General features: G+C 50.7%; 1 long non-coding RNA gene across 1 annotated transcript; it reads left to right on the top strand.

Annotated features, from left to right (window-relative positions):
• On the top strand, positions 1-26,261 carry LOC147110176 (uncharacterized). Its single transcript, XR_015080457.1, has 3 exons — positions 1-684; positions 20,669-20,699; positions 26,018-26,261. It is a non-coding gene; the product is annotated as an uncharacterized LOC147110176 (long non-coding RNA).

The following is a 26,261-nucleotide window of genomic DNA, read 5'->3' as shown; positions in this document are numbered from 1 at the left end:
GATTAGGGTTGAGGTCAGGGATTAGGGTTGGTGTTGGGGTCAGGGATTAGGGTTGGGGTCAGGGATTAGGGTTGGTGTTGGGGTCAGGGATTAGGGTTGAGGTCAGGGATTAGGGTTAGTGTTGGGGTCAGGGGATAGGGTTGGGGTCAGGGATTAGGGTTAGTGTTGGGGTCAGGGAATAGGGTTGGGGTCAGGGATTCGTGTTTGGGTTGGGGTCAGGGATTCGGGTTTGGGTTAATTTTGGTGTTGCGGTTGGGGTCTAGGATTTGGTTTGGGGTCTGGGATTAGGGTTGGGGTCAGGGGTTAGGGTTGGGGTCAGGGATTACGGTTAGTGTTGGGGTCAGGGCTGAGGGTTGAGGTCAGTGATTAGGGTTAGTGTTGGGGTCAGGTATTAGGGTTGGGGTCAATGATTAGGGTTAGTGTTAGGGTTAGGGTTAGGGTTAGGGTTAGGGATTGGGTTGGGGTCAGGGATTCGGGTTTGGGTTGGGGGTCAGGGGTTAGGGCTGATGTTAGGGTTCAGGGGTTAGGGTTAGAGTTGAATGCTTCATTGCTTTCCTGTTGCTTTCTTATATAACGTCTCCTGTCACAGCTCCAAAAGAGAAGTCACATCAACAAAACGTTCTCCGCACCGTCAGGGAGCTGCTGGAAGAGAAGCGGAGATGTGGAGCCAGCACGAGTGCTGCGGTGAGTGCCGCCATTGGTTTGTTCCAAAGGAATGGGAAGGGGTTTGGGTCCATTGGGATTGTGTACAGTGGGAGTGAATGGGAAGGGGTTTGGATCTATTGGGATTGTGTACAGTGGGAGTGAATGGGAAGGGGTTTGGGCCCATTGGGATTGTGTACAGTGGGAGTGAATGGGAAGTGGTTTGGATCTATTGGGATTGTGTACAGTGGGAGTGAATGGGAAGGGCTTTGGGTCCATTGGGATTGTGTACAGTGGGAGTGAATGGGAAGGGGTTTGGATCTATTGGGATTGTGTACAGTGGGAGTGAATGGGAAGGGCTTTGGGTCCATTGGGATTGTGTGCAGTGGGAGTGAATGGGAAAGGCTTTGGGTCCATTGGGATTGTGTACAGTGGGAGTGAATGGGAAGGGGTTTGGGTCCATTGGGATTGTGTACAGTGGGAGTGAACGGGAAGGGGTTTGGGTCCATTGGGATTGTGTACAGTGGGAGTGAACGGGAAGGGGTTTGGGTCCATTGGGATTGTGTACAGTGGGAGTGAACGGGAAACGGGTTTGCGTCCATTGGGATTGTGTACAGTGGGAGTGAATGGGAAGGGGTTTGGGCCCATTGGGATTGTGTACAGTGGGAGTGAATGGGAAGGGGTTTGGGCCCATTGGGATTGTGTACAGTGGGAGTGAATGGGAAGGGCTTTGGGTCCATTGGGACTATGTACAGTGGGAGTGAATGGGAAGGGATTTGGGTCCATTGGGATTGTGTACAGTGGGAGTGAATGGGAAGGGGTTTGGGTCCATTGGGATTGTGTACAGCGGGAGTGAATGGAAAGGGGTTTGGGCCCATTGGGATTGTGTACAGTGGGAGTGAATGGGAAGGGGTTTGGGCCCATTGGGATTGTGTACAGTGGGAGTGAATGGAAAGGGGTTTGGGCCAATTGGGATTGTGTACAGTGGGAGTGAATGGGAAGGGGTTTGTGTCCATTGGGCTTGTGTACAGTGGGAGTGAATGGGAAGGGGTTTGGGTCCAATGGGATTGTGCACAGTGGGAGTGAATGGGAAGGGGTTTGGGCCCATTGGGATTGTGTACTGTGGGAGTGAATGGGAAGGGGTTTGGGTCCATTGGGATTGTTTACAGTGGGAGTGAATGGGAAGGGGTTTGGGCCCATTGGGATTGTGTACAGTGGGAGTGAATGGGAAGGGGTTTGGGTCCATTGGGATTGTTTACAGTGGGAGTGAATGGGAAGGGGTTTGGGCCCATTGGGATTGTGTATTGTGGGAGTGAATGGGAAGGGGTTTGGGCCCATTGGGATTGTGTAAAGTGGGAGTGAATGGGAAGGGGTTTGGGTCCATTGCGATTGTGTACAGTGGGAGTGAATGGGAAGGGGTTTGGGTCTATTGGGATTGTGTACAGTGGGAGTGAATGGGAAGGGGTTTGGGTCCATTGGGATTGTGTACAGTGGGAGTGAATGGGAAGGGGTTTGGGTCCATTGGGATTGTGTACAGTGGGAGTGAATGGGAAGGGGTTTGGGCCCATTGGGATTGTGTACAGTGGGAGTGAATGGGAAGGGGTTTGGGCCCATTGGGATTGTGTACAGTGGGAGTGAATGGGAAGGGCTTTGGGTCCATTGGGATTATGTACAGTGGGAGTGAATGGGAAGGGGTTTGAGTCCATGGGGATTCTGTACAGTGGGAGTGAATGGGAAGGGGTTTGGGTCCATTGGGATTGTGTACAGTGGGAGTGAATGGGAAGGGGTTTGAGCCCATTGGGATTGTGTACAGTGGGAGTGAATGGGAAGGGGTTTCGGCCCATTGGGATTGTGTACTGTTGGAGTGAATGGGAAGGGGTTTGGGTCCATTGGGCTTGTGTACAGTGGGAGTGAATGGGAAGGGGATTGGGTCCATTGGGATTGTGTACAGTGGGAGTGAATGGGAAGGAGTTTGGGCCCATTGGGATTGTGTACTGTGGGAGTGAATGGGAAGGGGTTTGGGTCCATTGGGGATTGCGTACAGTGGGCGTGGATGTGAAGGGGTTTGGGTCCATTGGGATTGTGTACAGTGGGAGTGAATGGGAAGGGGTTTGGGTCCATTGGGATTGTTTACAGTGGGAGTGAATGGGAAGGGGTTTGGGCCCATTGGGATTGTGTACAGTGGGAGTGAATGGGAAGGGGTTTGGATCTATTGGGATTGTGTACAGTGGGAGTGAATGGGAAGGGGTTTGGGCCCATTGGGATTGTGTACAGTGGGAGTGAATGGGAAGGGCTTTGGGTCCATTGGGATTGTGGACAGTGGGAGTGAATGGGAAGGGGTTTGGGTCCATTGGGCTTGTGTACAGTGGGAGTGAATGGGAAGGGGTTTGGATCTATTGGGATTGTGTACACTGGGAGTGAATGGGAAGGGCATTGGGTCCATTGGGATTGTGTACAGTGGGAGTGAATGGGAAGGGGTTTGGATCGATTGGGATTGTGTACAGTGGGAGTGAATGGGAAGGGCTTTGGGTCCATTGGGATTGTGTGCAGTGGGAGTGAATGGGAAGGGCTTTGGGTCCATTGGGATTGTGTACAGTGGGAGTGAATGGGAAGGGGTTTGGGTCCATTGGGATTGTGTACAGTGGGAGTGAATGGGAAGGGGTTTGGGTCCATTGGGATTGTGTACAGTGGGAGTGAATGGGAAGGGGTTTGGGCCCATTGGGATTGTGTACAGTGGGAGTGAATGGGAAGGGGTTTGGGTCCATTGGGATTGTTTACAGTGGGAGTGAATGGGAAGGGGTTTGGGCCCATTGGGATTGTGTACAGTGGGAGTGAATGGGAAGGGGTTTGGATCTATTGGGACTGCGTACAGTGGGAGTGAATGGGAAGGGGTTTGGGCCCATTGGGATTGTGTACAGTGGGAGTGAATGGGAAGGGCTTTGGGTCCATTGGGATTGTGTACAGTGGGAGTGAATGGGAAGGGGTTTGGGTCCATTGGGCTTGTGTACAGTGGGAGTGAATGGGAAGGGGTTTGGATCTATTGGGATTGAGTGCAGTGGGAGTGAATGGGAAGGGCTTTGGGTCCATTGGGATTGTGTACAGTGGGAGTGAATGGGAAGGGGTTTGGATCTATTGGGATTGTGTACAGTGGGAGTGAATGGGAAGGGCTTTGGGTCCATTGGGATTGTGTGCAGTGGGAGTGAATGGGAAGGGCTTTGGGTCCATTGGGATTGTGTACAGTGGGAGTGAATGGGAAGGGGTTTGGGCCCATTGGGATTGTGTACAGTGGGAGTGAATGGGAAGGGCTTTGGGTCCATTGGGATTATGTACAGTGGGAGTGAATGGGAAGGGGTTTGGGTCCATTGGGATTGTGTACAGTGGGAGTGAATGGGAAGGGGTTTGGGTCCATTGGGATTGTGTACAGTGGGAGTGAATGGGAAGGGGTTTGGGCCCATTGGGATTGTGTACAGTGGGAGTGAATGGGAAGGGGTTTGGGCCCATTGGGATTGTGTACAGTGGGAGTGAATGGAAAGGGGTTTGGGCCCATTGGGATTGTGTACAGTGGGAGTGAATGGGAAGGGGTTTGGGTCCATTGGGCTTGTGTACAGTGGGAGTGAATGGGAAGGGATTTGGGTCCATTGGGATTGTGCACAGTGGGAGTGAATGGGAAGGGGTTTGGGCCCATTGGGATTGTGTACTGTGGGAGTGAATGGGAAGGGGTTTGGGTCCATTGGGATTGTGTACAGTGGGAGTGAATGGGAAGGGGCTTGGGTCCATTGGGTTTGTGTACAGTGGGAGTGAATGGGAAGGGGTTTGGGCCCATTGGGATTGTGTACAGTGGGAGATAATGGGAAGGGGTTTGGGTCCATTGGGATTGTGTACAGTGGGTGTGAATGGGAAGGGGTTTGGGTCCATTGAGATTGTGTGCAGTGGGAGTGATTGGGAAGGGGTTTGGGTCCATTGGGATTGTGTACAGTGGGAGTGAATGGGAAGGGGTTTGGGTCCATTGGGATTGTGTACAGTGGGAGTGAATGGGAAGGGGTTTGGGTCCATTGGGATTGTGTACAGTGGGAGTGAATGGGAAGGGGTTTGGGTCCATTGCGATTGTGTACAGTGGGAGTGAATGTGAAGGGGTTTGGGTCTATTGGGATTGTGTACAGTGGGAGTGAATGCGAAGGGGTTTGGGTCCTTTGGGATTGTGTACAGTGGGAGTGAATGGGAAGGGGTTTGGGTCCATTGGGATTGTGTACAGTGGGAGTGAATGGGAAGGGGTTTGGTCCCATTGGGATTGTGTACAGTGGGAGTGAATGGGAAGGGGTTTGGGCCCATTGGGATTGTGCACAGTGGGAGTGAATGGGAAGGGCGTTGGGTCCATTGGGATTATGTACAGTGGGAGTGAATGGGAAGGGGTTTGGGTCCATTGGGATTGTGTACAGTGGGACTGAATGGGAAGGGGTTTGGGCCCATTGGGATTGTGTACAGTGGGAGTGAATGGGAAGGGGTTTGGGCCCATTGGGATTGTGCACAGTGGGAGTGAATGGAAAGGGGTTTGGGCCCATTGGGATTGTGTACAGTGGGAGTGAATGGGAAGGGGTTTGGGTCCATTGGGCTTGTGTACAGTGGGAGTGAATGGGAAGGGGTTTGGGTCCATTGGGATTGTGCACAGTGGGAGTGAATGGGAAGGGGTTTGGGCCCATTGGGATTGTGTACTGTGGGAGTGAATGGGAAGGGGTTTGGGTCCATTGGGATTGTGTACAGTGGGCGTGGGTGTGAAGGGGTTTGGGTCCATTGGGCCTGTGTACAGTGGGAGTGAATGGGAAGGGGTTTGGGTCCATTGGGCTTGTGTAAAGTGGGAGTGAATGGGAAAGGGTGTGGATCTATTGGGATTGTGTACAGTGGGAGTGAATGGGAAGGGCTTTGGGTCCATTGGGATTGTGTACAGTGGGAGTGAATGGGAAGGGGTTTGGATCTATTGGGATTGTGTACAGTGGGAGTGAATGGGAAGGGCTTTGGGTCCATTGGGATTGTGTGCAGTGGGAGTGAATGGGAAGGGCTTTGGGTCCATTGGGATTGTGTACAGTGGGAGTGAATGGGAAGGGGTTTGGGTCCATTGGGATTGTGTACAGTGGGAGTGAACGGGAAGGGGTTTGGGTCCATTGGGATTGTGTACAGTGGGAGTGAACGGGAAGGGGTTTGGGTCCATTGGGATTGTGTACAGTGGGAGTGAACGGGAAGGGGTTTGGGTCCATTGGGATTGTGTACAGTGGGAATGAATGGGAAGGGGTTTGGGCCCATTGGGATTGTGTACAGTGGGAGTGAATGGGAAGGGGTTTGGGCCCATTGGGATTGTGTACAGTGTGAGTGAATGGGAAGGGCTTTGGGTTCATTGGGATTATGTACAGTGGGAGTGAATGGGAAGGGGTTTGGGTCCATTGGGATTGTGTACAGTGGGAGTGAATGGGAAGGGGTTTGGGCCCATTGGGATTGTGTACAGTGGGAGTGAATGGGAAGGGGTTTGGGCCCATTGGGATTGTGTACAGTGGGAGTGAATGGGAAGGGCTTTGGGTCCATTGGGACTATGTACAGTGGGAGTGAATGGGAAGGGATTTGGGTCCATTGGGATTGTGTACAGTGGGAGTGAATGGGAAGGGGTTTGGGTCCATTGGGATTGTGTACAGCGGGAGTGAATGGAAAGGGGTTTGGGCCCATTGGGATTGTGTACAGTGGGAGTGAATGGGAAGGGGTTTGGGCCCATTGGGATTGTGTACAGTGGGAGTGAATGGAAAGGGGTTTGGGCCAATTGGGATTGTGTACAGTGGGAGTGAATGGGAAGGGGTTTGTGTCCATTGGGCTTGTGTACAGTGGGAGTGAATGGGAAGGGGTTTGGGTCCAATGGGATTGTGCACAGTGGGAGTGAATGGGAAGGGGTTTGGGCCCATTGGGATTGTGTACTGTGGGAGTGAATGGGAAGGGGTTTGGGTCCATTGGGATTGTTTACAGTGGGAGTGAATGGGAAGGGGTTTGGGCCCATTGGGATTGTGTACAGTGGGAGTGAATGGGAAGGGGTTTGGGTCCATTGGGATTGTTTACAGTGGGAGTGAATGGGAAGGGGTTTGGGCCCATTGGGATTGTGTATTGTGGGAGTGAATGGGAAGGGGTTTGGGCCCATTGGGATTGTGTAAAGTGGGAGTGAATGGGAAGGGGTTTGGGTCCATTGCGATTGTGTACAGTGGGAGTGAATGGGAAGGGGTTTGGGTCTATTGGGATTGTGTACAGTGGGAGTGAATGGGAAGGGGTTTGGGTCCATTGGGATTGTGTACAGTGGGAGTGAATGGGAAGGGGTTTGGGTCCATTGGGATTGTGTACAGTGGGAGTGAATGGGAAGGGGTTTGGGCCCATTGGGATTGTGTACAGTGGGAGTGAATGGGAAGGGGTTTGGGCCCATTGGGATTGTGTACAGTGGGAGTGAATGGGAAGGGCTTTGGGTCCATTGGGATTATGTACAGTGGGAGTGAATGGGAAGGGGTTTGAGTCCATGGGGATTCTGTACAGTGGGAGTGAATGGGAAGGGGTTTGGGTCCATTGGGATTGTGTACAGTGGGAGTGAATGGGAAGGGGTTTGAGCCCATTGGGATTGTGTACAGTGGGAGTGAATGGGAAGGGGTTTCGGCCCATTGGGATTGTGTACTGTTGGAGTGAATGGGAAGGGGTTTGGGTCCATTGGGCTTGTGTACAGTGGGAGTGAATGGGAAGGGGATTGGGTCCATTGGGATTGTGTACAGTGGGAGTGAATGGGAAGGAGTTTGGGCCCATTGGGATTGTGTACTGTGGGAGTGAATGGGAAGGGGTTTGGGTCCATTGGGGATTGCGTACAGTGGGCGTGGATGTGAAGGGGTTTGGGTCCATTGGGATTGTGTACAGTGGGAGTGAATGGGAAGGGGTTTGGGTCCATTGGGATTGTTTACAGTGGGAGTGAATGGGAAGGGGTTTGGGCCCATTGGGATTGTGTACAGTGGGAGTGAATGGGAAGGGGTTTGGATCTATTGGGATTGTGTACAGTGGGAGTGAATGGGAAGGGGTTTGGGCCCATTGGGATTGTGTACAGTGGGAGTGAATGGGAAGGGCTTTGGGTCCATTGGGATTGTGGACAGTGGGAGTGAATGGGAAGGGGTTTGGGTCCATTGGGCTTGTGTACAGTGGGAGTGAATGGGAAGGGGTTTGGATCTATTGGGATTGTGTACACTGGGAGTGAATGGGAAGGGCATTGGGTCCATTGGGATTGTGTACAGTGGGAGTGAATGGGAAGGGGTTTGGATCGATTGGGATTGTGTACAGTGGGAGTGAATGGGAAGGGCTTTGGGTCCATTGGGATTGTGTGCAGTGGGAGTGAATGGGAAGGGCTTTGGGTCCATTGGGATTGTGTACAGTGGGAGTGAATGGGAAGGGGTTTGGGTCCATTGGGATTGTGTACAGTGGGAGTGAATGGGAAGGGGTTTGGGTCCATTGGGATTGTGTACAGTGGGAGTGAATGGGAAGGGGTTTGGGCCCATTGGGATTGTGTACAGTGGGAGTGAATGGGAAGGGGTTTGGGTCCATTGGGATTGTTTACAGTGGGAGTGAATGGGAAGGGGTTTGGGCCCATTGGGATTGTGTACAGTGGGAGTGAATGGGAAGGGGTTTGGATCTATTGGGACTGCGTACAGTGGGAGTGAATGGGAAGGGGTTTGGGCCCATTGGGATTGTGTACAGTGGGAGTGAATGGGAAGGGCTTTGGGTCCATTGGGATTGTGTACAGTGGGAGTGAATGGGAAGGGGTTTGGGTCCATTGGGCTTGTGTACAGTGGGAGTGAATGGGAAGGGGTTTGGATCTATTGGGATTGAGTGCAGTGGGAGTGAATGGGAAGGGCTTTGGGTCCATTGGGATTGTGTACAGTGGGAGTGAATGGGAAGGGGTTTGGATCTATTGGGATTGTGTACAGTGGGAGTGAATGGGAAGGGCTTTGGGTCCATTGGGATTGTGTGCAGTGGGAGTGAATGGGAAGGGCTTTGGGTCCATTGGGATTGTGTACAGTGGGAGTGAATGGGAAGGGGTTTGGGCCCATTGGGATTGTGTACAGTGGGAGTGAATGGGAAGGGCTTTGGGTCCATTGGGATTATGTACAGTGGGAGTGAATGGGAAGGGGTTTGGGTCCATTGGGATTGTGTACAGTGGGAGTGAATGGGAAGGGGTTTGGGTCCATTGGGATTGTGTACAGTGGGAGTGAATGGGAAGGGGTTTGGGCCCATTGGGATTGTGTACAGTGGGAGTGAATGGGAAGGGGTTTGGGCCCATTGGGATTGTGTACAGTGGGAGTGAATGGAAAGGGGTTTGGGCCCATTGGGATTGTGTACAGTGGGAGTGAATGGGAAGGGGTTTGGGTCCATTGGGCTTGTGTACAGTGGGAGTGAATGGGAAGGGATTTGGGTCCATTGGGATTGTGCACAGTGGGAGTGAATGGGAAGGGGTTTGGGCCCATTGGGATTGTGTACTGTGGGAGTGAATGGGAAGGGGTTTGGGTCCATTGGGATTGTGTACAGTGGGAGTGAATGGGAAGGGGCTTGGGTCCATTGGGTTTGTGTACAGTGGGAGTGAATGGGAAGGGGTTTGGGCCCATTGGGATTGTGTACAGTGGGAGATAATGGGAAGGGGTTTGGGTCCATTGGGATTGTGTACAGTGGGTGTGAATGGGAAGGGGTTTGGGTCCATTGAGATTGTGTGCAGTGGGAGTGATTGGGAAGGGGTTTGGGTCCATTGGGATTGTGTACAGTGGGAGTGAATGGGAAGGGGTTTGGGTCCATTGGGATTGTGTACAGTGGGAGTGAATGGGAAGGGGTTTGGGTCCATTGGGATTGTGTACAGTGGGAGTGAATGGGAAGGGGTTTGGGTCCATTGCGATTGTGTACAGTGGGAGTGAATGTGAAGGGGTTTGGGTCTATTGGGATTGTGTACAGTGGGAGTGAATGGGAAGGGGTTTGGGTCCTTTGGGATTGTGTACAGTGGGAGTGAATGGGAAGGGGTTTGGGTCCATTGGGATTGTGTACAGTGGGAGTGAATGGGAAGGGGTTTGGTCCCATTGGGATTGTGTACAGTGGGAGTGAATGGGAAGGGGTTTGGGCCCATTGGGATTGTGCACAGTGGGAGTGAATGGGAAGGGCGTTGGGTCCATTGGGATTATGTACAGTGGGAGTGAATGGGAAGGGGTTTGGGTCCATTGGGATTGTGTACAGTGGGACTGAATGGGAAGGGGTTTGGGCCCATTGGGATTGTGTACAGTGGGAGTGAATGGGAAGGGGTTTGGGCCCATTGGGATTGTGCACAGTGGGAGTGAATGGAAAGGGGTTTGGGCCCATTGGGATTGTGTACAGTGGGAGTGAATGGGAAGGGGTTTGGGTCCATTGGGCTTGTGTACAGTGGGAGTGAATGGGAAGGGGTTTGGGTCCATTGGGATTGTGCACAGTGGGAGTGAATGGGAAGGGGTTTGGGCCCATTGGGATTGTGTACTGTGGGAGTGAATGGGAAGGGGTTTGGGTCCATTGGGATTGTGTACAGTGGGCGTGGGTGTGAAGGGGTTTGGGTCCATTGGGCCTGTGTACAGTGGGAGTGAATGGGAAGGGGTTTGGGTCCATTGGGCTTGTGTAAAGTGGGAGTGAATGGGAAAGGGTGTGGATCTATTGGGATTGTGTACAGTGGGAGTGAATGGGAAGGGCTTTGGGTCCATTGGGATTGTGTACAGTGGGAGTGAATGGGAAGGGGTTTGGATCTATTGGGATTGTGTACAGTGGGAGTGAATGGGAAGGGCTTTGGGTCCATTGGGATTGTGTGCAGTGGGAGTGAATGGGAAGGGCTTTGGGTCCATTGGGATTGTGTACAGTGGGAGTGAATGGGAAGGGGTTTGGGTCCATTGGGATTGTGTACAGTGGGAGTGAACGGGAAGGGGTTTGGGTCCATTGGGATTGTGTACAGTGGGAGTGAACGGGAAGGGGTTTGGGTCCATTGGGATTGTGTACAGTGGGAGTGAACGGGAAGGGGTTTGGGTCCATTGGGATTGTGTACAGTGGGAATGAATGGGAAGGGGTTTGGGCCCATTGGGATTGTGTACAGTGGGAGTGAATGGGAAGGGGTTTGGGCCCATTGGGATTGTGTACAGTGTGAGTGAATGGGAAGGGCTTTGGGTTCATTGGGATTATGTACAGTGGGAGTGAATGGGAAGGGGTTTGGGTCCATTGGGATTGTGTACAGTGGGAGTGAATGGGAAGGGGTTTGGGTCCATTGGGATTGTGTACAGTGGGAGTGAATGGGAAGGGGTTTGGGCCCATTGGGATTGTGTACAGTGGGAGTGAATGGGAAGGGGTTTGGGCCCATTGGGATTGTGTACAGTGGGAGTGAATGGAAAGGGGTTTGGGCCCATTGGGATTGTGTACAGTGGGAGTGAATGGGAAGGGGTTTGGGTCCATTGGGCTTGTGTACAGTGGGAGTGAATGGGAAGGGATTTGGGTCCATTGGGATTGTGCACAGTGGGAGTGAATGGGAAGGGGTTTGGGCCCATTGGGATTGTGTACTGTGGGAGTGAATGGGAAAGGGTTTGGGTCCATTGGGATTGTGTACAGTGGGAGTGAATGGGAAGGGGTTTGGGCCCATTGGGATTGTGTACAGTGGGAGTGAATGGGAAAGGGTTTGGGTCCATTGGGATTGTGTACAGTGGGCGTGGATGTGAAGGGGTTTGGGTCCATTGGGATTGTGTACAGTGGGAGTGAATGGGAAGGGGTTTGGGTCCATTGGGATTGTTTACAGTGGGAGTGAATGGGAAGAGGTTTGGGCCCATTGGGATTGTGTGCTGTGGGAGTGAATGGGAAGGGGTTTGGGTCCATTGGGATTGTGTACAGTGGGAGTGAATGGGAAGGGGCTTGGGTCCATTGGGATTGTGTACAGTGGGAGTGAATGGGAAGGGGTTTGGGCCCATTGGGATTGTGTACAGTGGGAGATAATGGGAAGGGGTTTGGGTCCATTGGGATTGTGTACAGTGGGTGTGAATGGGAAGGGGTTTGGGTCCATTGAGATTGTGTGCAGTGGGAGTGATTGGGAAGGGGTTTGGGTCCATTGGGTTTGTGTACAGTGGGAGTGAATGGGAAGGGGTTTGGGTCCATTGGGATTGTGTACAGGGTGAGTGAATGGGAAGGGGTTTGGGTCCATTGGGATTGTGTACAGTGGGAGTGAATGGGAAGGGGTTTGGGTCCATTGCGATTGTGTACAGTGGGAGTGAATGGGAAGGGGTTTGGGTCTATTGGGATTGTGTACAGTGGGATTGAATGGGAAGGGGTTTGGGTCCTTTGGGATTGTGTACAGTGGGAGTGAATGGGAAGCGGTTTGGGTCCATTGGGATTGTGTACAGTGGGAGTGAATGGGAAGGGGTTTGGGCCCATTGGGATTGTGTACAGTGGGAGTGAATGGGAAGGGGTTTGGGCCCATTGGGATTGTGCACAGTGGGAGTGAATGGGAAGGGCGTTGGGTCCATTGGGATTATGTACAGTGGGAGTGAATGGGAAGGGGTTTGGGTCCATTGGGATTGTGTACAGTGGGACTGAATGGGAAGGGGTTTGGGCCCATTGGGATTGTGTACAGTGGGAGTGAATGGGAAGGGGTTTGGGCCCATTGGGATTGTGTACAGTGGGAGTGAATGGAAAGGGGTTTGGGCCCATTGGGATTGTGTACAGTGGGAGTGAATGGGAAGGGGTTTGGGTCCATTGGGCTTGTGTACAGTGGGAGTGAATGGGAAGGGGTTTGGGTCCATTGGGCTTGTGTACAGTGGGAGTGAATGGGAAGGGGTTTGGATCTATTGGGATTGCTTACAGTGGGAGTGAATGGGAAGGGGTTTGGGCCCATTGGGATTGTGTACAGTGGGAGTGAATGGGAATGGGTTTGGATCTATTGGGATTGTGTACAGTGGGAGTGAATGGGAAGGGGTTTGGGCCCATTGGGATTGTGTACAGTGGGAGTGAATGGGAAGGGCTTTGGGTCCATTGGGATTGTGTACAGTGGGAGTGAATGGGAAGGGGTTTGGGTCCATTGGGCTTGTGTACAGTGGGAGTGAATGGGAAAGGGTTTGGATCTATTGGGATTGTGTACAGTGGGAGTGAATGGGAAGGGCTTTGGGTCCATTGGGATTGTGTACAGTGGGAGTGAATGGGAAGGGGTTTGGATCGATTGGGATTGTGTACAGTGGGAGTGAATGGGAAGGACTTTGGGTCCATTGGGATTGTGTGCAGTGGGAGTGAATGGGAAGGGCTTTGGGTCCAGTGGGATTGTGTACAGTGGGAGTGAATGGGAAGGGGTTTGGGTCCATTGGGATTGTGTACAGCGGGAGTGAACGGGAAGGGGTTTGGGTCCATTGGGATTGTGTACAGTGGGAGTGAACGGGAAGGGGTTTGGGTCCATTGGGATTGTGTACAGTGGGAGTGAACGGGAAGGGGTTTGGGTCCATTGGGACTGTGTACAGTGGGAGTGAATGGGAAGGGGTTTGGGCCCATTGGGATTGTGTACAGTGGGAGTGAATGGGAAGGGGTTTGGGCCCATTGGGATTGTGTACAGTGTGAGTGAATGGGAAGGGGTTTGGGTCCATTGGGATTGTGTACAGTGGGAGTGAATGGGAAGGGGTTTGGGTCCATTGGGATTGTGTACAGTGGGAGTGAATGGGAAGGGGTTTGGGCCCATTGGGATTGTGTACAGTGGGAGTGAATGGGAATGGGTTTGGGCCCATTGGGATTGTGTACAGTGGGAGTGAATGGAAAGGGGTTTGGGCCCATTGGGATTGTGTACAGTGGGAGTGAATGGGAAGGGCTTTGGGTCCATTGGGATTATGTACAGTGGGAGTGAATGGGAAGGGGTTTGGGTCCATTGGGATTGTGTACAGTGGGAGTGAATGGGAAGGGGTTTGGGTCCATTGGGATTGTGTACAGTGGGAGTGAATGGGAAGGGGTTTGGGCCCATTGGGATTGTGTACAGTGGGAGTGAATGGGAATGGGTTTGGGCCCATTGGGATTGTGTACAGTGGGAGTGAATGGAAAGGGGTTTGGGCCCATTGGGATTGTGTACAGTGGGAGTGAATGGGAAGGGGTTTGGGTCCATTGGGCTTGTGTACAGTGGGAGTGAATGGGAAGGGATTTGGGTCCATTGGGATTGTGCACAGTGGGAGTGAATGGGAAGGGGTTTTGGGCCCATTGGGATTGTGTACTGTGGGAGTGAATGGGAAAGGGTTTGGGTCCATTGGGATTGTGTACAGTGGGAGTGAATGGGAAGGGGTTTGGGCCCATTGGGATTGTGTACAGTGGGAGTGAATGGGAAAGGGTTTGGGTCCATTGGGATTGTGTACAGTGGGCGTGGATGTGAAGGGGTTTGGGTCCATTGGGATTGTGTACAGTGGGAGTGAATGGGAAGGGGTTTGGGTCCATTGGGATTGTTTACAGTGGGAGTGAATGGGAAGAGGTTTGGGCCCATTGGGATTGTGTACAGTGGGAGTGAATGGAAAGGGGTTTGGGCCCATTGGGATTGTGTACAGTGGGAGTGAATGGGAAGCGGTTTGGGTCCATTGGGCTTGTGTACAGTGGGAGTGAATGGGAAGGGGTTTGGGTCCATTGGGATTGTGCACAGTGGGAGTGAATGGGAAGGGCTTTGGGTCCATTGGGATTATGTACATTGGGAGTGAATGGGAAGGGGTTTGGGTCCATTGGGATTGTGTACAGTGGGAGTGAATGGGAAGGGGTTTGGGCCCATTGGGTTTGTGTGCAGTGGGAGTGAATGGGAAGGGGTTTGGGCCCATTGGGATTGTGTACAGTGGGAGTGAATGGAAAGGGGTTTGGGCCCATTGGGATTGTGTGCAGTGGGAGTGAATGGGAAGCGGTTTGGGTCCATTGGGCTTGTGTACAGTGGGAGTGATTGGGAAGGGGTTTGGGTCCATTGGGATTGTGTACAGTGGGAGTGAATGGGAAGGGGTTTGGGCCCATTGGGTTGTGTACTGTGGAAGTGAATGGGAAGGGGTTTGGGTCCATTGGGATTGTGTACAGTGGGAGTGAATGGGAAGGGGTTTGGGCCCATTGGGATTGTGTACAGTGGGAGTGAATGGGAAAGGGTTTGGGTCCATTGGGATTGTGTACAGTGGGCGTGGATGTGAAGGGGTTTGGGTCCATTGGGATTGTGTACAGTGGGAGTGAATGGGAAGGGGTTTGGGTCCATTGGGATTGTTTACAGTGGGAGTGAATGGGAAGAGGTTTGGGCCCATTGGGATTGTGTGCTGTGGGAGTGAATGGGAAGGGGTTTGGGTCCATTGGGATTGTGTACAGTGGGAGTGAATGGGAAGGGGCTTGGGTCCATTGGGATTGTGTACAGTGGGAGTGAATGGGAAGGGGTTTGGGCCCATTGGGATTGTGTACAGTGGGAGTTAATGGGAAGGGGTTTGGGTCCATTGGGATTGTGTACAGTGGGTGTGAATGGGAAGGGGTTTGGGTCCATTGAGATTGTGTGCAGTGGGAGTGATTGGGAAGGGGTTTGGGTCCATTGGGATTGTGTACAGTGGGAGTGAATGGGAAGGGGTTTGGGTCCATTGGGATTGTGTACAGTGGGAGTGAATGGGAAGGGGTTTGGGTCCATTGGGATTGTGTACAGTGGGAGTGAATGGGAAGGGGTTTGGGTCCATTGCGATTGTGTACAGTGGGAGTGAATGGGAAGGGGTTTGGGTCTATTGGGATTGTGTACAGTGGGAGTGAATGGGAAGGGTTTTGGGTCCATTGGGATTGTGTACAGTGGGAGTGAATGGAAAGGGGTTTGGGTCCATTGGGATTGTGTACAGTGGGAGTGAATGGGAAGGGGTTTGGGCCCATTGGGATTGTGTACAGTGGGAGTGAATGGGAAGGGGTTTGGGTCCATTGGGATTATGTACAGTGGGAGTGAATGGGAAGGGGTTTGGGTCCATTGGGATTGTGTACAGTGGGAGTGAATGGGAAGGGGTTTGGGTCCATTGGGATTGTGTACAGTGGGAGTGAATGGGAAGGGGTTTGAGCCCATTGGGATTGTGTACAGTGGGAGTGAATGGGAAGGGGTTTGGGCCCATTGGGATTGTGTACTGTTGGAGTGAATGGGAAGGGGTTTGGGTCCATTGGGCTTGTGTACAGTGGGAGTGAATGGGAAGGGGTTTGGGTCCATTGGGATTGTGTACAGTGGGAGTGAATGGGAAGGGGTTTGGGCCCATTGGTATTGTGTACTGTGGGAGTGAATGGGAAGGGATTTGGGTCCATTGGGATTGTGTACAGTGGGCGTGGATGTGAAGGGGTTTGTGTCCATTGGGATTGTGTACAGTGGGAGTGAATGGGAAGGGGTTTGGGTCCATTGGGATTGTTTACAGTGGGAGTGAATGGGAAGGGGTTTGGGCCCATTGGGATTGTGTACTGTGGGAGTGAATGGGAAGGGGTTTGGGTCCATTGGGATTGTGTACAGTGGGAGTGAATGGGAAGGGGCTTGGGTCCATTGGGATTGTGTACAGTGGGTGTGAATGGGAAGGGGTTTGGGTCCATTGGGATTGTGTACATTGGGAGTGATTGGGAAGGGGTTTGGGTCCATTGGGATTGTGTACAGTGGGAGTGAATGGGAAGGGGTTTGGGTCCATTGGGATTGCGTACAGTGGGAGTGAATGGGAAGGGGTTTGGGTCCATTGGGATTGTGTACAGTGGGAGTTAATGGGAAGGGGTTTGGGCCCATTGGGATTGTGTACAGTGGGAGTGAATGGGAAGGGGGTTTGGGTCCATTGGGATTGTGTACAGTGGGAGTTAATGGGAAGGGGTTTGGATCCATTGGGATTGTGTACAGTGGGAGTGAATGGGAAGGGGTTTGGGCCCATTGGGATTGTGTACAGTGGGAGTGAATGGGAAGGGGTTTGGGTCCATTGGCATTGTGTGCAGTGGGAGTGAACGGGAAGGGGTTTGGGTCCATTGGGATTGTGTACAGTGGGAGTGAATGGGAAGGGGTTTGGGTCCATTGGGATTGTGTACAGTGGGAGTGAACGGGAAGGGGTTTGGGCCCATTGGGATTGTGTACAGTGGGAATGAATGGGAAAGGGTTTGGGTGCATTGGGATTTTGTAGAGTGGGAGTGAACGGGAAGGGGTTTGGGTCCATTGGGATTGTGTACAGTGGGAGTGAATGGGAAGGGGTTTGGGCCCATTGGTATTGTGTACTGTGGGAGTGAATGGGAAGGGATTTGGGTCCATTGGGATTGTGTACAGTGGGCGTGGATGTGAAGGGGTTTGTGTCCATTGGGATTGTGTACAGTGGGAGTGAATGGGAAGGGGTTTGGGTCCATTGGGATTGTTTACAGTGGGAGTGAATGGGAAGGGGTTTGGGCCCATTGGGATTGTGTACTGTGGGAGTGAATGGGAAGGGGTTTGGGTCCATTGGGATTGTGTACAGTGGGAGTGAATGGGAAGGGGCTTGGGTCCATTGGGATTGTGTACAGTGGGTGTGAATGGGAAGGGGTTTGGGTCCATTGGGATTGTGTACATTGGGAGTGATTGGGAAGGGGTTTGGGTCCATTGGGATTGTGTACAGTGGGAGTGAATGGGAAGGGATTTGGGTCCATTGGGATTGTGCACAGTGGGAGTGAATGGGAAGGGGTTTTGGGCCCATTGGGATTGTGTACTGTGGGAGTGAATGGGAAAGGGTTTGGGTCCATTGGGATTGTGTACAGTGGGAGTGAATGGGAAGGGGTTTGGGCCCATTGGGATTGTGTACAGTGGGAGTGAATGGGAAAGGGTTTGGGTCCATTGGGATTGTGTACAGTGGGCGTGGATGTGAAGGGGTTTGGGTCCATTGGGATTGTGTACAGTGGGAGTGAATGGGAAGGGGTTTGGGTCCATTGGGATTGTTTACAGTGGGAGTGAATGGGAAGAGGTTTGGGCCCATTGGGATTGTGTACAGTGGGAGTGAATGGAAAGGGGTTTGGGCCCATTGGGATTGTGTACAGTGGGAGTGAATGGGAAGCGGTTTGGGTCCATTGGGCTTGTGTACAGTGGGAGTGAATGGGAAGGGGTTTGGGTCCATTGGGATTGTGCACAGTGGGAGTGAATGGGAAGGGCTTTGGGTCCATTGGGATTATGTACATTGGGAGTGAATGGGAAGGGGTTTGGGTCCATTGGGATTGTGTACAGTGGGAGTGAATGGGAAGGGGTTTGGGCCCATTGGGTTTGTGTGCAGTGGGAGTGAATGGGAAGGGGTTTGGGCCCATTGGGATTGTGTACAGTGGGAGTGAATGGAAAGGGGTTTGGGCCCATTGGGATTGTGTGCAGTGGGAGTGAATGGGAAGCGGTTTGGGTCCATTGGGCTTGTGTACAGTGGGAGTGATTGGGAAGGGGTTTGGGTCCATTGGGATTGTGTACAGTGGGAGTGAATGGGAAGGGGTTTGGGCCCATTGGGTTGTGTACTGTGGAAGTGAATGGGAAGGGGTTTGGGTCCATTGGGATTGTGTACAGTGGGAGTGAATGGGAAGGGGTTTGGGCCCATTGGGATTGTGTACAGTGGGAGTGAATGGGAAAGGGTTTGGGTCCATTGGGATTGTGTACAGTGGGCGTGGATGTGAAGGGGTTTGTGTCCATTGGGATTGTGTACAGTGGGAGTGAATGGGAAGGGGTTTGGGTCCATTGGGATTGTTTACAGTGGGAGTGAATGGGAAGAGGTTTGGGCCCATTGGGATTGTGTGCTGTGGGAGTGAATGGGAAGGGGTTTGGGTCCATTGGGATTGTGTACAGTGGGAGTGAATGGGAAGGGGCTTGGGTCCATTGGGATTGTGTACAGTGGGAGTGAATGGGAAGGGGTTTGGGCCCATTGGGATTGTGTACAGTGGGAGTTAATGGGAAGGGGTTTGGGTCCATTGGGATTGTGTACAGTGGGTGTGAATGGGAAGGGGTTTGGGTCCATTGAGATTGTGTGCAGTGGGAGTGATTGGGAAGGGGTTTGGGTCCATTGGGATTGTGTACAGTGGGAGTGAATGGGAAGGGGTTTGGGTCCATTGGGATTGTGTACAGTGGGAGTGAATGGGAAGGGGTTTGGGTCCATTGGGATTGTGTACAGTGGGAGTGAATGGGAAGGGGTTTGGGTCCATTGCGATTGTGTACAGTGGGAGTGAATGGGAAGGGGTTTGGGTCTATTGGGATTGTGTACAGTGGGAGTGAATGGGAAGGGTTTTGGGTCCATTGGGATTGTGTACAGTGGGAGTGAATGGAAAGGGGTTTGGGTCCATTGGGATTGTGTACAGTGGGAGTGAATGGGAAGGGGTTTGGGCCCATTGGGATTGTGTACAGTGGGAGTGAAGGGGAAGGGGTTTGGGTCCATTGGGATTATGTACAGTGGGAGTGAATGGGAAGGGGTTTGGGTCCATTGGGATTGTGTACAGTGGGAGTGAATGGGAAGGGGTTTGGGTCCATTGGGATTGTGTACAGTGGGAGTGAATGGGAAGGGGTTTGAGCCCATTGGGATTGTGTACAGTGGGAGTGAATGGGAAGGGGTTTGGGCCCATTGGGATTGTGTACTGTTGGAGTGAATGGGAAGGGGTTTGGGTCCATTGGGCTTGTGTACAGTGGGAGTGAATGGGAAGGGGTTTGGGTCCATTGGGATTGTGTACAGTGGGAGTGAATGGAAGGGGTTTGGGCCCATTGGTATTGTGTACTGTGGGAGTGAATGGGAAGGGATTTGGGTCCATTGGGATTGTGTACAGTGGGCGTGGATGTGAAGGGGTTTGTGTCCATTGGGATTGTGTACAGTGGGAGTGAATGGGAAGGGGTTTGGGTCCATTGGGATTGTTTACAGTGGGAGTGAATGGGAAGGGGTTTGGGCCCATTGGGATTGTGTACTGTGGGAGTGAATGGGAAGGGGTTTGGGTCCATTGGGATTGTGTACAGTGGGAGTGAATGGGAAGGGGCTTGGGTCCATTGGATTGTGTACAGTGGGTGTGAATGGGAAGGGGTTTGGGTCCATTGGGATTGTGTACATTGGGAGTGATTGGAAGGGGTTTGGGTCCATTGGATTGTGTACAGTGGGAGTGAATGGGAAGGGGTTTTGGGTCCATTGGGATTGCGTACAGTGGGAGTGAATGGGAAGGGTTTGGGTCCATTGGGATTGTGTACAGTGGGAGTTAATGGGAAGGGGTTTGGGCCCATTGGGATTTGTGTACAGTGGGAGTGAATGGGAAGGGGGTTTGGGTCCATTGGGATTGTGTACAGTGGGAGTTAATGGGAAGGGGTTTGGATCCATTGGGATTGTGTACAGTGGGAGTTAATGGGAAGGGGTTTGGGCCCATTGGGATTGTGTACAGTGGGAGTGAATGGGAAGGGGTTTGGGTCCATTGGCATTGTGTGCAGTGGGAGTGAACGGGAAGGGGTTTGGGTCCATTGGGATTGTGTACAGTGGGAGTGAATGGGAAGGGGTTTGGGTCCATTGGGATTGTGTACAGTGGGAGTGAACGGGAAGGGGTTTGGGCCCATTGGGATTGCGTACAGTGGGAATGAATGGGAAAGGGTTTGGGTGCATTGGGATTTTGTAGAGTGGGAGTGAACGGGAAGGGATTTGGGTACATTGGGATTGTGTACACTGGGAGTGAATGGGAAGGGGTTTGGGTGCATTGGGAATGTGTACAGTGGGAGTGAACGGGAAGGGGTTTGGGTCCATTGGAATTCTGTACAGTGGGAGTGAATGGGAAGGGGTTTGGTTGCATTGGGGTGGTGTACAGTGGGAGTGAACGGGAAGGAGTTTGGGTCCATTGGGATTGTGTACAGTGGGAATGTAACGGAGAGCATCCAGACAGGAGTGAGGAATCACAGCAGTGCTGGGTCATGCCCGGGGGCTTGGAGTGAAGAGAACAGTGCAAGGATGTGGGCTGATTCTAGCGAAAGTGTGGTCTGACAATCCCAGAGAACATCTGAAAACATTTTCAAATCCTTCATTTCTTTTTCCAGGAATCTCCAAAAGTTCCTTCAGTCCAGACAGGTGAGCGTTACACCTGCCCACACCCAACGGACTCTGCGAGTAACACACACTCGGGTATCTGTTATTCTATATATAAACTTCGAACCCCTTGATTAGATTCCAGCCTGTAACTCACTGCCTGGTATCTGTTATTCGATATATAAACCCCCTGAACCCCACGACTAGATTCCAGCCTGTAACTCACTCCCGGGTATCTGTTCTATATATAAACCCCCCGAACCCCTCGATTAGATTCCAGCCTGTAACTCACTCCCGGGTATCTGTTATTCTATATATAAACCCCCCGAACCCCTCGATCAGATTCCAGCCTGTAACTCACTCCCGGGTATCTGTTCTATATATAAACCCCCCGAACCCCTCGATTAGATTCCAGCCTGTAACTCACTCCCGGGTATCTGTTATTCTATAGAAAACCCCCCCGAACCCCTCGATTAGATTCCAGCCTGTAACTCACTCCCGGGTATCTGTTATTCTATATATAAACCCCCGAACCTCTCGATTAGAATCCAGCCTGCAACTCACTCCCGGGTATCTGTTATTCTATATATAAACCCCCCGAACCCCTCGATTAGATTCCAGCCTGTAACTCACTCCCGGGTATCTGTTATTCTATATATAAACCCCCCCGAACCCCTCGATTAGATTCCAGCCTGTAACTCACTCCCGGGTATCTGTTATTCTATATATAAACTCCCCCGAACCCCTCGATTAGATTCCAGCCTGTAACTCCCGGGTATCTGTTATTCTATATATAACCCCCCCCCCAAATCCCTCGATTAGATTCCAGCCTGTAACTCACTCCCGGGTATCTGTTATTCTATATAAAACCCCCCTGAACCCCTCGATTAGGTTCCAGCCTGTAACTCACTCCCGGGTACCTGTTTTTTCTATATATAAACCCCCTGAACCCCTCAATTAGATTCCAGCCTGTAACTCACTCCCGGGTATCTGTTATTCTATATTTAAACCCCCTGAACCCCTCGATTAGATTCCAGCCTGTAACTCACTCCCGGGTATCTGTCATTCTATATATAAACCCCCAAACCCCTCGATTAGATTCCAGCCTGTAACTCACTCCCGGGTATCTGTTATTCTATATATGAAGCCCCCGAACCCCTCGATCAGATTCCAGCCTGTAACTCGCTCCCGGGTATCTGTTATTCTATATATAAACTCCCCCGAACCCCTCGATTATATTCCAGCCTGTACCTCACTCCCGGGTATCTGTTATTCTATATATAAACCCCCGAACCCCTCGATTAGATTCCAGCCTGTAACTCACTCCCGGGTATCTGTTATTCTATATATAAACCCCCCGAACCCCTCGATTAGATTCCAGCCTGTAACTCACTCCCGGGTATCTGTTATTCTATATATAAACACCCCGAACCCCTCGATTAGATTCCAGCCTGTAACTCACTCCCGGGTCTGTTATTTTATATATAACCCCTCGAACCCCTCGATTAGATTCCAGCCTGTAACTCACTCCCGGGTATCTGTTACATAAGAACATAAGAAATAGGAGCAGGAGTAGGCCATACCCTGCCTCGGGCCTGCTCCGCCATTCAATAGGATCATGGCTGATCTGAATCTAGACTCACGTCCACTTCCCTGCCCTCCCCCCGTAATCCCTAATTCCCTTATCTGCTAGGAAAATGTCTATCTCCATTTTAAATTTATTTAATGTTGCAGCTTCCACAGCTCTCTGGGGTAGTAAATTCCATAGATTTACTACCCTCTGAGTGAAGAAGTTTCTCTTCATCTCACTTTTGAAAGGGCAGTCCCTTATTCTAAGATTATGCCCCCTAGTTCTAGTCTCACCCATCAGTGGAAACATCCTCACCGCATCCACCCAATCAAGCCCCCTCACAATCTTATATGTTTCGATAAGATCGCCTCTCATTCTTCTGAACTCCAATGAGTAGAGTCCCAACCTACTCAACCTTTCCTCCTACGTCAACCCCCTCATCTCTGAAATCAACCGAGTGAACCTTCTCTGAACCGCCTCGAGAGCAAGTATATCTTTTCTTAAATATGGAAACCAAATCTGCACGCAGTATTCCATGTGTGGCCTCACCAATACCCTGTATAACTGCAGCAAGATTTCCCTGTTTTTATACTCCATCCCCCTTGCAATAAAAGCCAAGATTCCATTGGCCTTCCTGATCACCTGCTGCACCTGCATACTAACTTTTTGTGTTTCATGCACCAGGACCCCTAGATCCCTTTGTACTGTAGCACTTTGCAGTTTCTCTCCATTTAGATAATAACTTGCTCTTTTATTTTTTCTGCCAAAGTGCATAACCTCACACTTTCCAACATTATATTGCATCTGCCAAATCTCTGCCCACTCACTTAGCCTGTCTATGTCCTTTTGCAGGTTTTTTATGTCCTCCTCACTCATTGCTTTCCCTCCCATCTTTGTATCGTCGGCAAACTTGGATATGTTGCTCTCGGTCCTTTCCCCCAAATCGTTAATATAGATTGTAAAGAGTTGGGGTCCCAGCACTGACCCCTGCGGAACACCACTAGTTACTGATTGCCAGCCCGAGAATGAACCATTTATCCCAACTCTTTGTTTTCTGTTAGATAGCCAATCTTCCACCCATGCGAGTATATTACCCCCAATCCCGTGATTTCTTATCTTGATCAGTAATCTTTTGTGTGGCACCTTGTCAAATGCCTTTTGGAAGTCCAAATACACTACATCCACTGGTTCCCCTTTATCCACCCTGTATGTTACATCCTCAAAGAATTCGAGCAAATTTGTCAAACATGACTTCCCCTTCGTAAAACCATGCTGACTCTGTCCTATTAAATTATGTTTATCCAAATGCTCTGTTACTGTTTCCTTAATAATGGACTCCAACATTTTGCCAACCACGGATGTTAGGCTAACTGGTTTATAGTTTCCAGCTTTTTGTCTACTTCCCTTCTTAAATAAGGGTGTTACATTAGCAGTTTTCCAATCTGCCGGGACCTTTCCTGAGTCCAGGGAGTTCTGGAAAATGATCACCAATGCATCCACAATCCCTACCGCCACTTCTCTCAAGAGCCTAGGATGTAGGCCATCAGGTCCGGGGGTTTTATCCGCCTTAAGTCCCATTATTTTACTGAGTACCATCTCCTTAGTGATTTTAATCGTGTTTAGCTCCTCCCCCCCCCCCCCCATTGCCCCCTGTTTGTCCAGTGTTGGGATATTTTTAGTGTCCTCTACTGTAAAGACTGATACAAAATATTTGTTCAGCGTCTTTGCCATCTCCATGTTTCCCACCACTAGTTTCCCAGTCCCATCCTCTAAGGGACCAACGTTCACTTTAGCCACCCTTTTTCTTTTTATATAGCTGTAGAAACTCTTGCTATCTGTTTTTATATTTTTTGCTAGTTTACTTTCATAATCTATCTTCCCTTTCTTAATTAATCTTTTAGTTATTGTTTGCTGGCTTTTAAATGCTTCCCAATCTTCTATCCTCCCACTCGATTTGGCTACTTTATATGCCCTTGTTTTCAGTCGGATACTATCCTTTATTACTTTACTAAGCCACAGATGGCTGTCTTTTCTTTTACTCCCCTTTTTCCTCAGTGGAATATATTTATCTTGAAAGATGTGAAATGTCTCCTTGAATGTAGACCACTGCTCTTGTACCGTCTTACACTTTAATCTGTTTTCCCAGTCCACTTTAGTCAATTCTACTCTCATACCTTCGTATTCTCCTTTATTTAAGCTCAGTACGCTGGTTTGAGATCCAACTCTCTCACCCTCAAACTGAATATGGAATTCAACCATATTATGGTCACTCATTCCAAGGGGATCCTTTACTGGGACATTTTTTATTAATCCTGTCTCATTACACAGGACCAGATCTAAGATTGCCTGCCCCCTGGTTGGTTCAGTTACATACTGCTCAAGGAACCCGTCCCTAATACATTCTATGAACTCTTCCTCAATGCTGCCATGCCCAATTTGATTACTCCAGTCAATATGAAAGTTAAAAACCCCATGATTATAGCTGTTCCCTTATTACAAGCCCCAACTATTTCCTGATTTATACTCCGACCAACAGAGTTGCAACTGTTAGGAGGCCTATAGACTACGCCCACTAGTGACTTTTTCCCCTTATTATTCCTTATCTCCACCCAAACTGTTTCACTATCCTAATCCTTTGACCCAATATCATTTCTGACTATTGCAGTGATTCCATCCTTGATTAACATAGCAACCCCACCTCGCTTTCCTTCCTGTCTGTCCTTCCTAATTGTCAAATACCCTTGTATGTTTAGTTCCCAGTCATGATTATCTTGCAGCCATGTTTCTGTAATGGCCACCAGATCATACCCATGTGTAGTTATTTGCACCGTCAACTCGTCAATTTTGTTACGAATGCTACGTGCATTCAGATAAAGAACTTTCAAATATATTTTCTGACGATTTATTCCTGCTTTTACCCCTTTTACTACTTTACCTTTATCATTATACATTCTGTCCCTTCCTGACATGCTCTGGTTTTTAATTCCCCCACTGCTACCTTGCTCTATTGCCTTCTCTGCTGTCATTTTTATTTTTCGCTCTCTTAAAACCTCCCCCCCACTAATTAGTTTAAAGCCCTCTCTACAGCCCTAGTTATTCGATTCACCAGGATTCTAGTCCCAGCACTGGCCAAGTGAAGCCCATCCCAACGGAACAGCTCTCTCCTGTCCCAGTACTGAGGCCAGTGTCCCAGGAAGCAAAACCCATTTCTCCCATATAAACCCCCCGAACCCCTCGATTAGATTCCAGCCTGCAACTCACTCCCGGGTATCTGTTATTCTATATATAAACCCCCCGAACCCCTCGATTAGATTCCAGCCTGTAACTCACTCCCGGGTATCTGTTATTCTATATATAAACCCCCCGAACCCCTCGATTTGATTCCAGCCTGTAACTCACTCCCGGGTATCCGTTATTCTATATATAACCCCTCGAACCCCTCGATTAGGTTCCAGCCTGTAACTCACTCCTGGGTATCTGTTATAATATATGTAAACCCCCGCCGAACCCCTCGATTAGATTCCAGCCTCTAACTCACTCCTGGGTATCTGTTATTCTATATATAAACCCCCCGAACCCCTCGATTAGATTCCAGCATGTAACTCACTCCCGGGTATCTGTTATTCTATATATAAACCCCCTGAACCCCTCGTTTAGATTCCAGCCTGTAACTCACTCCTGGGTATCTGTTATTCTGTATATAAACCCCCCGAACCCCCCGATTAGATTCCAGCCTGTAACTCTGCCTGCTCTCTGAATATTAATCTATTCTCCTTTGTTGCTGTTACAGATCAGTTTAATTTAGCAGACTCTGGGGCCGGTGTTGGTCCCATATTCCAACCTTCCTACCCCTCTTGGCACACGGACGTGTCCCAGTCCATAATATCTCCAGAGTCATGTCGCTATGGGCTACCGAATGAGTTCACACCCGGTGACCCCATCAGTCCCTTCAACACTACAACTATGTACCAATCGTATGGATACCCTGCCCCCAGCAGCGACCCTGCACCTCTGTACACTGATCATCAGCCCAC

This window comes from Somniosus microcephalus, chromosome 12 (genome assembly GCF_052327205.1).
Source record: "Somniosus microcephalus isolate GS21.2 chromosome 12, FLI_Smic_1.0, whole genome shotgun sequence".
Classification (NCBI taxonomy): Eukaryota; Metazoa; Chordata; class Chondrichthyes; order Squaliformes; family Somniosidae; genus Somniosus; species Somniosus microcephalus.
The sequence above is the reverse complement of the archived record's forward strand: the minus strand, read 5'-3'. Positions and strand labels throughout refer to the sequence as shown.